Source organism: Mastomys coucha, unplaced genomic scaffold (genome assembly GCF_008632895.1).
Source record: "Mastomys coucha isolate ucsf_1 unplaced genomic scaffold, UCSF_Mcou_1 pScaffold9, whole genome shotgun sequence".
NCBI classification, from domain to species: Eukaryota; Metazoa; Chordata; class Mammalia; order Rodentia; family Muridae; genus Mastomys; species Mastomys coucha.
Genome location: NW_022196915.1, coordinates 100553464 through 100569601, shown reverse-complemented (window position 1 = coordinate 100569601; position 16138 = coordinate 100553464). Strand labels below are relative to the sequence as shown.

General features: G+C 35.1%; 1 protein-coding gene across 2 annotated transcripts in view; it reads right to left on the bottom strand.

Moving 5' to 3' along the window:
* Window positions 1-16138, bottom strand: part of Gpc5 (glypican 5) — a 1368055-nt gene that overhangs the window by 753362 nt on the left and 598555 nt on the right. The gene's annotated exons all lie outside the window — the stretch shown is intronic.

The following is a 16138-nucleotide window of genomic DNA, read 5'->3' as shown; positions in this document are numbered from 1 at the left end:
TGTTTTTTGGAGGGGAAACTGGGAATGGAGAAATTTACATGTAAATAAAGAAAATATCTAAAAAGAGAAAAAAAAAGAAAATAAGTGAATGTTTAAACATTATTATAAAATATTTACAAAATCAATTGATTGACTTTAATATTGAGTATATTAAAATAGTGGCACTGTTAGGTCAGTATTTATTTCAGTGATATGTTATTTAATATTAAATTAATAATGGTCTTAAAAAACATTTATTATTGATATATAAATGAAGAACAGAATAAAAAATCATTCTTTCTTTATGTCTTAATAATACCTAACAAATTAAATCAACTTGATAATTTTAATTGCTATTTTCTTTTTAATAGTTTTGAATTTAGTCATTCATTTTCTAAAATTCATAGCTGTATCCCAGACTACATTCATTTTTACATTGTCTAGTGTATTCTGTAATTTCCATATTTTATATCTTAAAACTTTGAATTAGCTTAAAATAAGTACTAATAAAGTAGAATTGTGCTGTGACTTTACTGTCCCTACGTCCCTGAGAGTTCACCATGAGTCTGAAAAGGAAATGTTCTTGACCATAAAGAGCCATGATTGATGTGAGTTCTAAAGTTGTTTATCACACATAATCAAGTGACAGCCAGGCTTCATGACAGAAGAGCCCCACAATTTTCATAATAGATTTTTAAAACACGTCACTTTGTGAGCTGCATATGGGCATGTGTGCATTCATATATTTCCATATATATGTAAGAAAATATAGGAAAATTAGATATTGAATAATATCTATCAACTGAAGAAAAACAGTTATTGGAGAAAATGGTACAATGCAGATGGCATGACTGACTCAAAACAACACAGGGCTTTGCCACTGGCTTTGCTTGACAACTATAACTAGCTTGTAATACCCTGTTGCTATTGACAACACGCATTGTGAATGCAGGACATAGAAAAATCAACATCAAAGTGACCAGAGACCCTTTTCTTTGTGGGCCATCGATACTGGAAGCTTCTGGAGAAGAAACGACATTGATAGTTTTTGTCAATTCTCGAATCTGCATGCTACAGTATTAACTTTATCTATTGGTGCAATATTGGCATAAAAGTTATGGGGAAGCCAACTGCTCCACAAGAAAGATTTCAAACCTGGTGCTGTAAACCTCATCACAAGTCTATGACTAAAGAGAAAAGTTAATTATGCTAATTTTTAAACCCTAAGGCTCATTAATATTCACAACAAATAATGTCTTTATATTTCTTAGGAAAACATAGGAAATATGTTAAAATAATCCAAAAGAATAATTTTATATAAGAAGTTTGATGTGTAGCTGTCCCCATTCTCATAATATGAAACTTGATGGATGGCATACACATTAACCTAGGAAATGATGAAGATATAACTATTATTTTATGCGATTTCAACTACTGGTTTGTTTGTTTGTTTTGTTTTGTTTTGTTTTATTTGAGACAGGGTTTCTCTGTGTAGCCCTGGCTGTCCTGGAACTCACTCTGTAGACCAAGCTGGCCTCGAACTCAGAAATCCACCTGCCTCTGCTTTCCAAGTGCTGGGATTAAAGGCGTGTGCCACCACTGTCCAGCTACCTGGTTATTTTTAAGTCTTTAAATATAAGGTAGAAGCTGCCCAGTAACCCTTTAACTTTGCAGAGTTGGGTAAGTTTACAAGCTGGCAGTTCAGTTTCTCAACTTTTTCTTCATCCATGTAGATCAGAAGTCTTTTAAGTTGAAGTCCAGGCTTCTAAGAGCATGATTCTAATTTGTTACCACATATAAAAGGTTTATCAATTTCTCTAGGACACAATTCATGATCTGTGTGATGTTAGAAAAGTAGCACTATGTCATCAGCAAGAACATAAGGAAGCGGCAGTACCTGAGCGATGTGCAGAGAGCATATTACGTCCTTTCCTCGCTCCGTAATGGACTTCTGGGAAAGAGATGTGGTTCATTGACCACCATTTAAAAGATAAATAGCAGCAACGCTGGCAAATTCTCATAAAAGTCAGAGCTAATGTATAGACAACAGCGTTCACCTATGGTTGTGTTTGGATATTTAGATATTTAGATATAGACTTCAAGTACATTTGCTTAGGCACACTTAATCATGCAGGCGATTGGCCATTAAGGAAAGCGAAAGCAAACCAGCCGGTATCTTAAAGGGACAGACACTCATTAGCTCATGTCTTCTTGCACATATTTGGAATGGAAGCAATCTAAATAGCTTTTTCTGAGCAGAATGGAATTGGAACCCTGATTTACGGTGACTAGGAAGCTAGCTGGTTTTCATAATCTTGGTTTCCACTGTTGGAGTTGGAATACTTGAGTGATTCATGAGTTGGGAACTTTTGTATTTACTCAAGAAATTGACAAAATGCAGCATGACTCCATATATGCTTTTGCAGGAAAAAATCTGTGCTTTTCATGGTATATTCATCAAACTTGTATTACTGCTAAGGTTGTGTTTTCACACTTTTACTTAACTTCTTAAAACTCCAAGTCGCTCAGAGGCTACAGTGATTGATGTAGTGTAACATACTTAACATAAGCAGCTATAAAAGCCAATGAAACCAACAATCTACCTATTCCAGTCATGGCTACCATCAATGTGAAGAATATAGCAGGCAAGGTAAAGTTCACTAGCTCAATATCTCATCTACATCTTATTAAGGCAATGAGAACTTAGTTCTTAAAGAAAAAGCATGTTTTTCAAGTAACGTTTAGGCCTGAAATTTAGTATTTACCCAAAATATTAGTGCTTATTTACCTTTCTGATTAAAATATTTATAAGAATAACGTTTAAAATAGGTGTGTTATATTCTCTTATTACATAATTTTTTAAAACTTCATCATTACATGCAACAATGGGGGAGTTGAAACATTAAATGCCATTTAGATTTTAAAAATACTATTAAAAGTATCACTCCATTGTAATAAGACACAATCATGTGACTAAATATTATAAAGAGGGACTATTGACCTAGGCCCCCTGCACATATGTAGCAGATGAGCAGCTTGCTCTTTGTGAGTCCCCCAACAAGTGGAGCAAGGGCCTAGGTCTGAGCCTGCTGCCTGTTTGCCTGTGGATCCCGGGCCCCTAGTGGGACTGCCTTTCTTGTCTCAGTGGGAGAGGTTATACCCAGTCTAGCAGTGACTTGATGTGCAGGGAAGGACATGTGTGAAGCAGAGGAAAGGAAGGGCTGATATTGGATTATAAAGTGAGTAAACAAATAAATTTAAAAATATATGAGGAAGATTATGAAAAATGGTATATTGGACTTCAAAAATCAAAAATATTGATAATTACTCAAAATGTATAAATCTTATTCAAAGGCACAAAAATAATTTCTAAACATTAAGTGACAGCCTTCAAAAATTATATGTACACACATTTAAATGAATGTTAATATGTATCTAGCCATTTAAATTAGAATGAAGTGATACATGAATTGTTAATTTACCAAATGAAATCTTAATGTTCAGAGTACTACATGGTTTAAGGAGCAGTATGAAGGACAGTATTGAGCAGGCTAGAATTCACCATTCTATGGTTCAATGTAGCCAAGTTATTGAAAATTTGTTACTGTCTTTACTTGGTTTTGTGTTGTGATTTGAATGTAGAAGATTCTACTGTAGGCTCGTGTCTTAAATATTTGTCCCAGAAGTGGGTGCTGTTTTGGACGGTTATGAAAACTTTAGGAAACCTCCCTGAAGAATATGGATTTAGCTCTTATAAGCTGTCCCAATTTTCTGGCTGTCCTGTTTTCCTGCCAGTGTGGCTTTGTGAGCCTTCCTCTTCATGGTATTGTGTACTCTAAAAACTATAAGCCCAGACTTTTTTTTCTTTTAAGTTGTTTCTTACAAGGCATTTTGGTCACAGAAACAAGATGAGTAACTCATACCATTATAATTTGGTAAGCTTGAGATCTCAGTATAAAATAGTGTACACTGATAGCATAAGCAGCGGAATTGATCTATCATAGTTCGGGAGGTGTGTAAGTCCATATTTGAGGTGTCATGTAGTCTGTCTCCTAAGGAGGGCTTATTTGCTTAGACAAGCCTTCTGATTATATTTTCACAGGACAGAAAGTGGGCAAGAGAATTGTGGTATCTGTTCTTTAAAAAAAAATGATTGTATTATTTTTCTGTGGGATTGTATGCCTATATGAATTCATATGCTATATATACATACAGGAGGCCTACAGAGGCAGAAGACCGTGTCAGATCACTTAGACCTGGGGCACCTTAGAGATGCTGGAAACTGAAACCAGATCCTTTACACGATAAGCTGTGGAGTCCTCTCATCTGCTCGTTTCTCGTCTTCCTCAGATTCAGATTCTATTCTAGAAACTCACCCTCATAATTGACGATACCTAAATTGAAATATTTTTGATTCTCTGAAGTTTATTTTCAGCTAAGATAAGACATAACTCAGTTCCAGGAGGTGGTAGGGCCTTAACTCATCCAGCTGAAAGGGCTTTAGAGGTCAGACAGATAAACAGGACAGGCATGCCTCCATTTTTGTGACCTGAAGTATCTGAGTTTAAAAGAGCAAGGCTGTGCCCTCCTTAGAGTCAGTCTGAAACCTGCCAACAGGCTTTCTTGACAGTTAGAAGAACTCTACCATGGAATTCAAGAAAATACCTAATAAAGTGTAGAGAGCTGAGCCCTGAGAGGAACAAGTGGCCTCGTAAACAAAGCCCTTATTTGGCTAAGCTTGTTGCCATTGGTTGCTTTCGCATCTGGTGTTCTATCCGCTTTTGCTACGTGGCCCATTGGGATTGGCTAAGCTTGGGAGTACTCAACAGCTGAGGGTGGGCCGGGAGGAGGAGCTTAAGTAACGGCTCCAGAGAGAGGCAGGAGCGAAGAAGGCAGAAGTAGGAGAAGCAGGCAGGAGGGAGAAGCATTGTTAAAAGGTTCCTGAAATAAACTGTAAAAAGGAAGAGCTCTTGTCGTCGTGTCTTTCTTGCTGGACGAGGAGGACATAACAACAAAGTGAATCAGATTTGCTGCAGAAGAAAATATAATACTAATTACTCCTGTATACAATCTTCATAGGAATGAAACGCAGAACGTGAGAGATGTTCGGGTTATGATCCTCAAGTCCTTCTAGGGTCTCAAACCCAAGGATTCCACTTTTACATTTGAAGCTTGTTTCCATATCCACCCCAATTTGGAAAACATTCATAAAGAGGTTTGTTTCTTCTGACAATGGAGGTTTGTCTTGATAGGATTAACAAGAAGTGCTATGTCTGTAGATGGTTAATCTCACTCTTCGTGTACAGAGGAGACTGTGTATACAGACATTCTTCTAAAGCTGCTCCAGAGTTTTTGCAAGAAGCCCATATGCTGAGTTCAGCTGAGACCCTACAATGAGGAATGTTTACCCCTAGGAGTGATTTTAAAGAGCTGATGCTAAAATATTTGTCAGTCAGAAGTCATTGAAAGTCTCTGTTGTTAGGCACTGTGTGTACATGAAGAGATTCTTCATAAAGCAGTCAAGAGTTAGGCTATGACGACTATAAACTTATGCATTCAGGGTGTCTTTAATCAGCTCTGGTTGAGCCCTTCAGTGAGGGTAAGGTGATTGACCTAGGTGAGATCAGGCAGTCTGATCTTCACAAGACAAAGGAGGTTGTATATTTGGTCCCCTCTACTCCACCTTTGACTTAGAGGAGACATTTGAACTTTCTTGGTCAGTCAATACCTTGATATCATCTATTTATGTTCCCTTGAAAGTATATACTTTCAAGACACCTGGAGTTTGCTTATCATTTTCCCCCACTTTTAAGTAACTCCTCCATGAAAGAAGCTAGGGGCTTGTGAAGCCTTTTAGAAATCTGATGCAGAGATTATTGGGATGTACTTTCTGAATGTGGTACAAGGAAAACCATGCGAAAAATCACATACGGGCAGAGACTGCTGATTCTCATAGTTCTCTTGATGTTATTTCCAATAGTAAGAGAAGTTAAGTAAATAGGAGAGGGCTTTGATTCGTTACATTTTGTTTTTAGATGAGGGGGTGGATAGTTGTTAAAGTGCTAGTCCCATTAATAAGGATTGTGACCTAGCAATCTAATCACTCCTGGGTCCCTATGTTCAAATATCATTATACTGTTTGATAATAAATGATGTCAAAATAAAATCATTCATGACACTTTGAAATTACTTATATGTGCTTTTATATATTTTATTTCTGATTCAACTTTTGAGGACACATTTGATATCTCTAATATATAAATTGAACACCAACAATAGTAAATTGAACTTTTGGGGAAAAGTAAAAATAAAAACTGAATGCTTTAAAAAAAATCTCTACACTTTTTTTGTAGGAAATTAGATTACCTTATTGTTTTTCAGAAAGTAATGGTAATTTCCATATAAAATCACGTAAAATGTTTGCTTACCACAAAATACCTTCATTTTGAATAGTGATTGAACTATGATATAGACCCAATAGTTATTTACCTAGTAGGAAAATTGAGGAAAAGTATACAAGAAATTGATAGTGTATTAAAATGTGTCATCTACAGTGTAGACTCTAGAAGTTAAATCAATGTATGACCATGGTTCAATCTGAACAAGATTTATTCATCTCTGCCTCTAGAGACTTTTCAGTAAACACCCTGAATCTTTTTTTATTATTATTTTTTATTAGATATTTATTTTATTTACATGTAAATTTCTCCCTTCCCAGTTTCCCCTCTAAAAAACAAAGAAACAAACGAAAACAACAAAAACAAACCCCAGCTGCCTCCCCACTCCCCATGCCTGCCACCCCACAACACCCTGAATCTTAACAATCTTTCAGTCATTCATGTTCAATCTTTATTAACAAAATATCACAATGCCATATAACTCAGAGGAGGAACAGTGTCAAATGTTTTGTTATATCTATGATGGTCACATTTGAAGGGACACAGCTTTGGTTTGGCAATGGACCATGTTAAATGGGATTCTAGAATTGCATGTGGTAAAGCATATGAGATATTTATAGTTTTTTTTTTGATAAATAGCTGAGACTATAAAGAAGCTGAGAAGTTTAAGAAAAATAAAATATGTAAAATTATATTACTGTGCATGACATTCAGACATTTGAGAACAGAATTTAAAAAAAGAAATCAGAGAATTAGAAGAATAAGGAATCAATGCAAAAGGAGAGAAGAACCGTGGAATTTAAAAATGCAGTAAGGACAGTTACTGAAGGTGCCGAGAGTCCTGATAAGAAGAAAATGGGTATGAGTGATAATGTTACAATGAAGAACTGTGCCAATTAAAATTATAAAGTCAAGAGCTGTAAAGCCAGCATGTCATGTCTAGTTAGAGTAAGCATGGAACTCAATAAGACTGAGTGATAGGGGAAAAAAATCTGAGAACCTGTAGCTATAATTTTTTCTTTGAAATTATGATGAAGTCATTGATGAGACATTCTGAAACCAGAGGAACTTAAGGCCCCATTGCATTATGCACATGGAGGTTGAGAAGGATGGATGTCAAGCCTCTGTGCCGTTGGGAGAAGGACAGGCGTGTGTGGCACCTGCACATGAAGCTCCAGGTAATGCTGAGAGTTAGCTCAATGCCCTTCTCTTGAGGAAGGTGACACAGTGTGAATTCCAAAGGGAACATTTACCTTTTATACTCCAGATGCTGGAAGGAAGTAATCCACTCATTTAAAAGCAATGTTAGACATTATCAGCGTCTCTTCACTACCTTAGGTAGGTACCTCACTCTACCCCACCCCTACCTCCCAGCCCATGGTTAACAATGGATGAAGAGTTTCAAAGATTTCAAGTTAAAAGAATGTGATTTTATTACAATTGTAATTTCAGGAATTATCCATGAAATTCATATTATATTTTGTTAAAATGCTCAACATTTGTTTTTTTCTACAATATGCCTAAATTTATATTTTACAAAAGCAGAGTACATTTTGTATCTATTTATGTCTATATTTTCTATAAACATGCATCTATAAATATGTATTATTTTGTAGCTTACTTAAGACTTTGTGTATGAATGCTTGTACTCACAGGATTCATATATTTACACAATATACATTGCAATAGTACCAGGAGGTAAAATCATTAGAAGGTATTTGGATCATTTCCAAGGAGAGAGAAACTCCTTTATAAAAGAGAAGTTAGAAAATGTCTTCACTACTTTTATGTGAGTAACCACACAGGCACCAGCTCTGAAGTAGAAAAAAAAAAAAAAACCAAAAAAATCCTCTTAGCAGACAGCAGTTCTAGGGAAGGTTTTATGATCTTTGACTGCAACATTGCATAGATCTGAACAATAACAAACTTCTGTTTATAAATGATCAGTTCAAGGAATTTAGGTTGACATCCTAAGACAAATTGGAACCTTGGTTTCAAAATAATGATTTACCAAAAAAAAAAAAAAAAAAAAAAAAAAAAAAAAAAAAAAAGAAACCTCCTTACTTTAAAATGGTGCTAATTTGGTACAAATAGAGGATACTTAACATATGAGCAACTTTACATAAATTATATCAAGTGATACTGATAGCTACCTAACACTGGTTAATTATTTATGCATTTATAGATATGAAGAAGAGAGTTTTAGATGGCTAAATCTTCCTAGATCATCCTATATTAATAACTGGTAACACTGGATTTATGACCTTGTCTATATGAACTCTATAACTTCTCCATTAGTCATATCAAGAATATACTTATTGTTCTGGTTTGAATAAGAATGGCCCCAATAATCTCTTACATCTGAATACTGTGCCCAGTTGGTGGAACTGTTTGCAAAGAATTAGGAGATATGGTCTTTTGGGGTAAGGGCGGTCACTACTGAGTGGTACTAGTTTCAAGAACATTGTGCCTTCTCTTAGTTTTCTGCCTCCTGCTTGTAGTTCCATCTGTAAGCTCTCAGATGTTGCTTTAGCTGCCTGATGCCTGCCACCTCCATTCTAGTATCATAGACTCTAACCATCTGGAGCTGGAAAGCCCAAAGTGAACTCATTCTTTTATAAATTGCATTGGCCATGCTACTTTATCTCAACAATAGAAATTTAATTAAGACATTTAGCTACAAATGAATACCAAGTTAAAGCCAGATTCTAAATTGATCCTTGGAAACTATTAATTATCATCATATGTCTAGGCAACTTCAATGTCCATATCTTCCTATGTATTAAGAAAAATATACGATAAAGATGTAGCCTTCATGAAAATAGAAATGTGACTTTAAAATGTCTGGAGTTTATTTGTATTCCTTTACTGCAGAGGAGGAAATAGTCTAAATCAGTTGTTCCATATCCTCTGCCCTTTACCCAGTTCCTCATGGCTTTCGCGCCCCCTGGCCAACTTTATTACCAGCCACTAACTATTCATATTCTTTTTTAGAGGAAAACACCATAACTGATTCAAATGCATCATTTTGATCCATGTCCCAGCGCCTTGTACTTTTCTATTCATGATTTTTTTCTTATCTTTCTACTGTTAAGGAAACAATGAAGAGCAAATCACTTGTCAGCCAAGAGTAGTGCCCTTTCAAAGAACAGCAAATGGGAGACTGAGCAGGCAGAGCCAAAAGCCAGGTTAGCAAATACAGAGAGGGAGCTCCTGAGAGCTACATTAATAATTTTTATCCCCCAAAGGAAAAATCTCTAAAAAATGAATTGCATTATACTTATATATAGCAGTATTTTAAATGTAACTCCATGGAACTTACATATTCTAAGCATATCCATAATATCTACCTAAGGGAATAAAGTTAACAAATCAATTTTTAAATTCAGTTCACTTATTTCTTGTGGTTTTAGCTACTAACTTCAGAACACTGTGGAAAAAGTATTTCTCCTGAATATTTGATTCCATGATCTTATGTAGACATATCTCTATATTGGATTTCAATAAATCTACAAAAATGAAATGTCTACGTTTAGCCAGCTTTGATTTATATCTATACAAATTTAATTTCAACATGTAGTGACATAAAATCTGTAAAATTTCCTGGCATCAGAATAAACATATAGTAATAGTTTTTTATTTTTTCCTCAAAATGAAATTATGAGCCTTTTATAAAATCATTGCCAATCGTTCATAGCAAAATATTGAAGCCTTATTAATATTAATATTGAAACATTAAAAATATGGTTTGTTTAGGAAACAATTTTCACTTAGGAATTTACTAATTCAATTTGTTCTTTAATAATCTCACAATGTACACAGTGTAATATAATTACTCTCACTGCACTTTATTTCTCTGTTCTACATTCCTGGCTCATGTTTTCTCTTCACAGGTTCATGACTAATTCCTTTCATCCTATGGCCCACTGAGTGTATTCATGATGGAAGTTATTCACTGGATACTCATAGGTTCAGCAGTGGTGAGACAACAGAAGGCCATGATTCACCTCCTCACAGTACTGAAAAGTACATCCCCCCAAGACCTGTTACTCTCATGAGAGATAACTGACAGACTGAGCCAGTTCTGTATGAGTGCAGTGTGAGTAATGGCTATCTTGGTGTCACATACTCACAAAAAATAGGCATTTGATTAAAACAAGCAAACAAACATACTGTCGTAGTACATATGAAAAATTGAATGCTGTCATTTCTATGAATACTATAAAACAGTATTGGTCAACTCAGATCATGAAAACATCACAAATTTTTATTGAATTGACTTGTCACCTAACATCATTTTGTTTCAACTGAATTCTGAGTTTATCCTTCATAATTTTCAGTAAAAGAAAAACAGTGTGCATACAGTAATATGTAAACAAATTTTCTTTTACTAAAACATAGAGTTGACAAAATTGTCATTCAATGGACAAGAGTCTGTTCCATGACTGACCAAGTAAGTTATCTAATTAAAATGAAATATCATCAGGTTCCTAACTTGTTATGGTCTTTGTGACTGTGATTGTGACTGTGTGAGTGTTCCTGCTATTTGTCACTTCAACTACATGTACATGTCCACCTCTGTCAATTTAAATGCTTTCAATTGTCTTGAGTGAATCTGTTGTTCATCTTAAAAACATGAATTATCACTTTCGTCTTTCTCCATTATCTTTGTAGCTTAATTTCTTAAAACCTATGAAAAGCAAACAAAAGTAAGTAATATTTTTCCAGATTGTAAAAGAAGACATAGCCAGCAAGCTCACATAAATTGTATGCCTGAGTATAAAATGAAGTAGCCACTTTAAAAATCAGTTTACAGTTCCTAAAAAAATGAGTGTGTTTACCAAACAACAAAAAAATTCCACTCCTATGTCATAGCCAATAAAATTCAAAACAAATACTTGCTAAGCACGGTAAGCAATTATAGAAATACTTAAAGATAAAAGTCAAAAGTCAAAACTAAGCTATTAAATGATATGCAAATAAGCAATATGCTATGGCCAAGATATGGAATATTATTTACTCATAAAAGCAACAAACATCTAATATGTGTTGCATATATATATATATATATATATTATGAAAGCATTATGATAACTGAAGGTGGATAGGCAACAAATGTAATGTGTTATATAATTCTACTTATGAAATTGCAGGTTGACACAGGCAGAAACTAAATGAATCATTGCCACATGCTCAAGGTGAGATGAACCAAACATAAACTAGATAATCAAAAATGCATTGTTTTGCTTGGTTATTGTTTCTCTGTTGTCAAGCCAACAGTTCTTGGGGAAATTTTTGTTGTTTTCAGCATAAGTTTGTGCATGTGTATGTCATTGGATTGCATATTTTTAGAGGACTGAGTATATGAACACTTAAATTTACATCTCAATAAAGAAAAAAAGAGGACTATTTTTAGTGTTCCAAGAATGTTAATACAATGAAATCAATTCTTACATTTAGCATAATACCAGCATAAATGAAAGACAATATCTTACAACTATGAGTGAAGAAAAATATATTTTGAACACATACAAGCTAAAAATAGAATGGAGTCCTGAAGGTCTTAGAAAAAATCACAAAAAAACTTACAGAAATGTCAGGACTAAGATAAAAACATCCACACACCCTGAAATTGAAAAGCAAATAACACTGGACATTATCTGCAATATTTGTCATAATTAAAAACTTATTATACTAATGTACATGTTGAAATCTAAAAGTTGAAAATATTGAAAGTAGCAAATATAATTAGAGGAATCACTGATATACTTAATTATGTCACTGAAAATCACTGATATATATATGCATACATATATATCACTGATATATATGACATATATATATATTTCAGTGATATATACATGTTTATAAAATATCTACATTATTGTTACACATATTAAGTATCAAATAGTTTACTGATATCATGCTAAAGACCAGTACCTTGTTAACTTTAGAATAAATTTTGAATTTTTCCTAGGCAAACATTTTCTAGAAACAATAGAGATACTGTAGTGAGCATTTTGTTTTCTTTAGAAAACAGAAATATTATGAGAATGTGGTTTTGTTTTAATCCCAGGTGTGGGATAAGGGGATGCTTCACATTATGACTGATTTGCCTCATGTTCTAACAGGGACATAGTTTTGACAGCTGCAGATAGTTTCTGCATGTGTGACACTTGTAATTCTGGGGACTTTCAGAGGGTATATACATGCTAGAGCCCTGATAGACAGGGCTGGTTGGCTGGATTCTTGGGTTGATGCTCTTGGTTACTGTTGGTTGTAATTTATCAAGCAGTTGTTTTTGAATACACAAGAAGAAGAAATTAGATATCCTGATAGTGAAGATCAAACTTGCCTCAAAAAAGCTGACTCTGTAATCAACAGGAAATAATCTAACAATATTTTTGACACTACCTGCCCCTTTCCCTTCTGTGCTTCTCTTTCTCCTACATAGTGTTATAGTGTTGAAAGGGAAAAAAGGAAAAGAGTGGAATAAAGAAAAGAAGAACCCACAAAGGAGTCAAAATACAAGCTACAAGATATCATGAAGTAAGTTGAATAATCATAAGCATTTCTACCCATGAAAAGCAATAAAACAAACAATGCATGTAAGTATGGGCATCTAATATGTATCAAGGCTATCTATCACAAATTGATGTCCATTTAACATAGAACTGATCAGCTCCTCAGAGGAGATTGCTTTCCTAAGTGTTGGGTTTTAAATTTTCAAATTTCTGCTGCTAATATTTTGTTGTAAGTGTGTGGGTTCTTACTAAATTCATTTACATTTTATGTGTGTTTATCATATATAAACATATGCACAATTATAAGTGAGAGGCTATATAAAGAAGACAAAGAAAGAGAGATGGAATGAGAGACAGAGAGGGAAGAAAAAGAGCTTGCTGTTAGAGCTTTAAAAAGCTACATACTTAAATTCTCAACAACCTAATAATAGGAGCTGAACAAGGATGACACCAGTGGACATGCCGTGGTAGCTGAGAAACAAACCAAGAGACCTCAACCATACGCAAAGAACCTTAGTGAACTAAGGAAATCTGGGGCTGGAAGAGGCAGTCTTCCCAGGGAAGAGAACATCAACTGGCTGTTCTGTGCCAAATGGTCAACCCCAGAAATACATATAAAAAAAATACTGTATGGGTCTTTGTGTTGTTTAGGTATTAGAGTAATTGTGGCTTCATAGAACAAATTGGGTAGAGTACCCTCTGCTTCTATTTTGTGGAATAGTTTGAGGAGTATTGGTATTAGGTCTTCTTTGAAGGTCTGATGGAACTCTGCATTATACCCATCTGGTCTTGGGCATCTTTTTGGTTGGGAGACTATTAATATCTGTTTCTATTTCTTTAGGGCATATAGGGCTGTTTAGATCATTTATCTGATCCTGATTTAACTTTAGTACCTGGTGTTTGTCTACAAAATTGTCTGTTTCATCCAGATTTTCCAGTTTTGTTGAGTATAGACTTTTATATTAGGATCTGAAGATTTTTTTGGATTTCCTCCATCTCTGTTGTTATGTCTCGCTTTTCATTTCTGATTTTGTGTCTGTCTCTGTGCCCTCTGGTTAGTCTGGCTAAAGTTTTATCTATCTTGTTGATTTTCTCAAAGAACCAGCTCCTGATTTGGTTGATTCTTTGTATAGTTCTTTTTGTTTCCATTTGGTTGATTTCAGCCCTGAGTTTGATAATTTCCTGTAGTCAACTCCTCTTGGGTGAATTTGCTTCTTTTTGTTCTAGAGCTCTCAGATGTTCTCTCAAGCCAAGAGTGTATGCTCTCTCCAGTTTCTTTTTGGAAGCACTCAGAGCTATGAGTTTTCCCCTTAGCACTCCTTTCATTGTGTCACATAAGTTTGGGTATGTTCTGGCTTCATTTTCATTAAACTCTAAAGTCTTTAGTTTCTTTCTTTATTTCTTCCTTGACCAAGTTATCATTGAGTAGAAGGTTGTTCAGCTTCCAGGTGTATGTAGGCTTTCCTTAGTCCATGGTGATCTGATAGGATGCATGGGATTATTTCAATCTTCTTGTATCTATTGAGGCCTGTTTTGTGAATGATTATATGGTCAATTTTGGAGAAGGTAGCCTGAGGTGCTGAAAAGAAGGTAGATTCTTTTGTTTTAGGGTGAAATGTTCTGTACATATCTGTTAAATCCATTTGTTTCATATGTTCTGCTAGTTTCACTGTGTCTATGTTTAGTTTCTGTTTCCATGATCTGTTCATTGCTGAGTACAGAGTGTTGAAGTCTCCCATTATTATTGTGTGAGGTGTGATGTGTACATTGAGTTTTATTAAAGAACTTCTTGGGGGATCACAATCCTTGACCTCAAGGTGTACTACAGAGCACTTGTGATAAAAACTGCATGTTATTAGTACAGTAACAGGCAGGTAGATTCATAGAATAGAATTGAAGACCCAAAAATAGATCCACACACATATGGTCACTTGATCTTTGACAAAGGAGCTAAAACCATCTAGTGGGAAAAAAGACAGCATTTTCAACAAATGGTGCTTGCTCAACTGGTGGTTAGCATGTAGAAGAATTCAAATCAATCCATTCTTATCTTGTACAAAGCTTAAGTCTAAGTGGATCAAGAACCTCCACATATTAGTTTCAGATACACTGAATCTAATAGAAAAGAAAGTGGGGAAGAGCCTAAAGCACATGGGCATAGCAGAAAATTACCTGAACAGAACACCAATAGCTTATGTTCTAACATCAAGAATTAACAAATGGGACCCCATAAAATTACAAAGCTTCTGTAAGGTAAAGGACACTGTCAATTGGACAAAATGGCAACCAATGGATTAGGAAAAGATCTTTACCAATTCTACATCCGATAGATGACTAATATCCAGTATATACAAAGAACCCAAGAAGTTAGACTCCAGAGAACCAAATAACTCTATTAAAAATGGGGTACAGAGCTAAACAAAGAATTCTCAACTGAGGAATACCAAATGGCTGAGGAGTACCTAAGGAAATGTTCAACATCCTTAGTCATCAGTGAAATGCAAATCAAAAAAATCTTGAGATTCCACCTTACACTAGTCAGTATGACTAAAATCAAAAACTCAGGTGACAGCAGATGCTGGCTAGGATGTGGAGAAAGAGGAACATTCCTACATTGCTGGTGGGATTGCAAGTTGGTATAACCACTCTTGAAATCAGTTTGGCCGTTCCTCAGAAAATTGGACATAGCACTACCAGAGGATCCAGCTATACCACTCCTGGGCATATACCCAGAAGATGCTCTAACATGTAATAAGGACACATGCTCCACTATATCCATAGCAGCCTTATTTATAATAGCCAGAACCTGGAAAGAACCCAGATGTCCCTCTTCAGAGGAATGGATACAGAAATTATTGTACATTTACACAATGGAGTACTACTCACCTATTAAAAGCAATGAATTCATGAAATTCTTAGGCAAATAGATGGAACTAGAAAATATCATCCTGAGTAAATAACCCAATCACAAAAGAACACTCATGGTATGCACTCACTGATAAGTGGATGTTAGCCCAGAAGCTTGGAATACCCATGATACAGTTCACGGACCACATGAAGCTCAAGAAGAACAAAGATGAAACTTTGTCATTTTTAGAAGGGAAAACAAAATATCCGTTGAAGTTGTTACAGAGACAAACTGTGGTGCAGAGACTGAAGGAAAGGCTGTTCAGAGCCTGCCCTACCTGGGGATACATCCCATATACAGTCACTAAACCCAGACACTATTTTGATTGC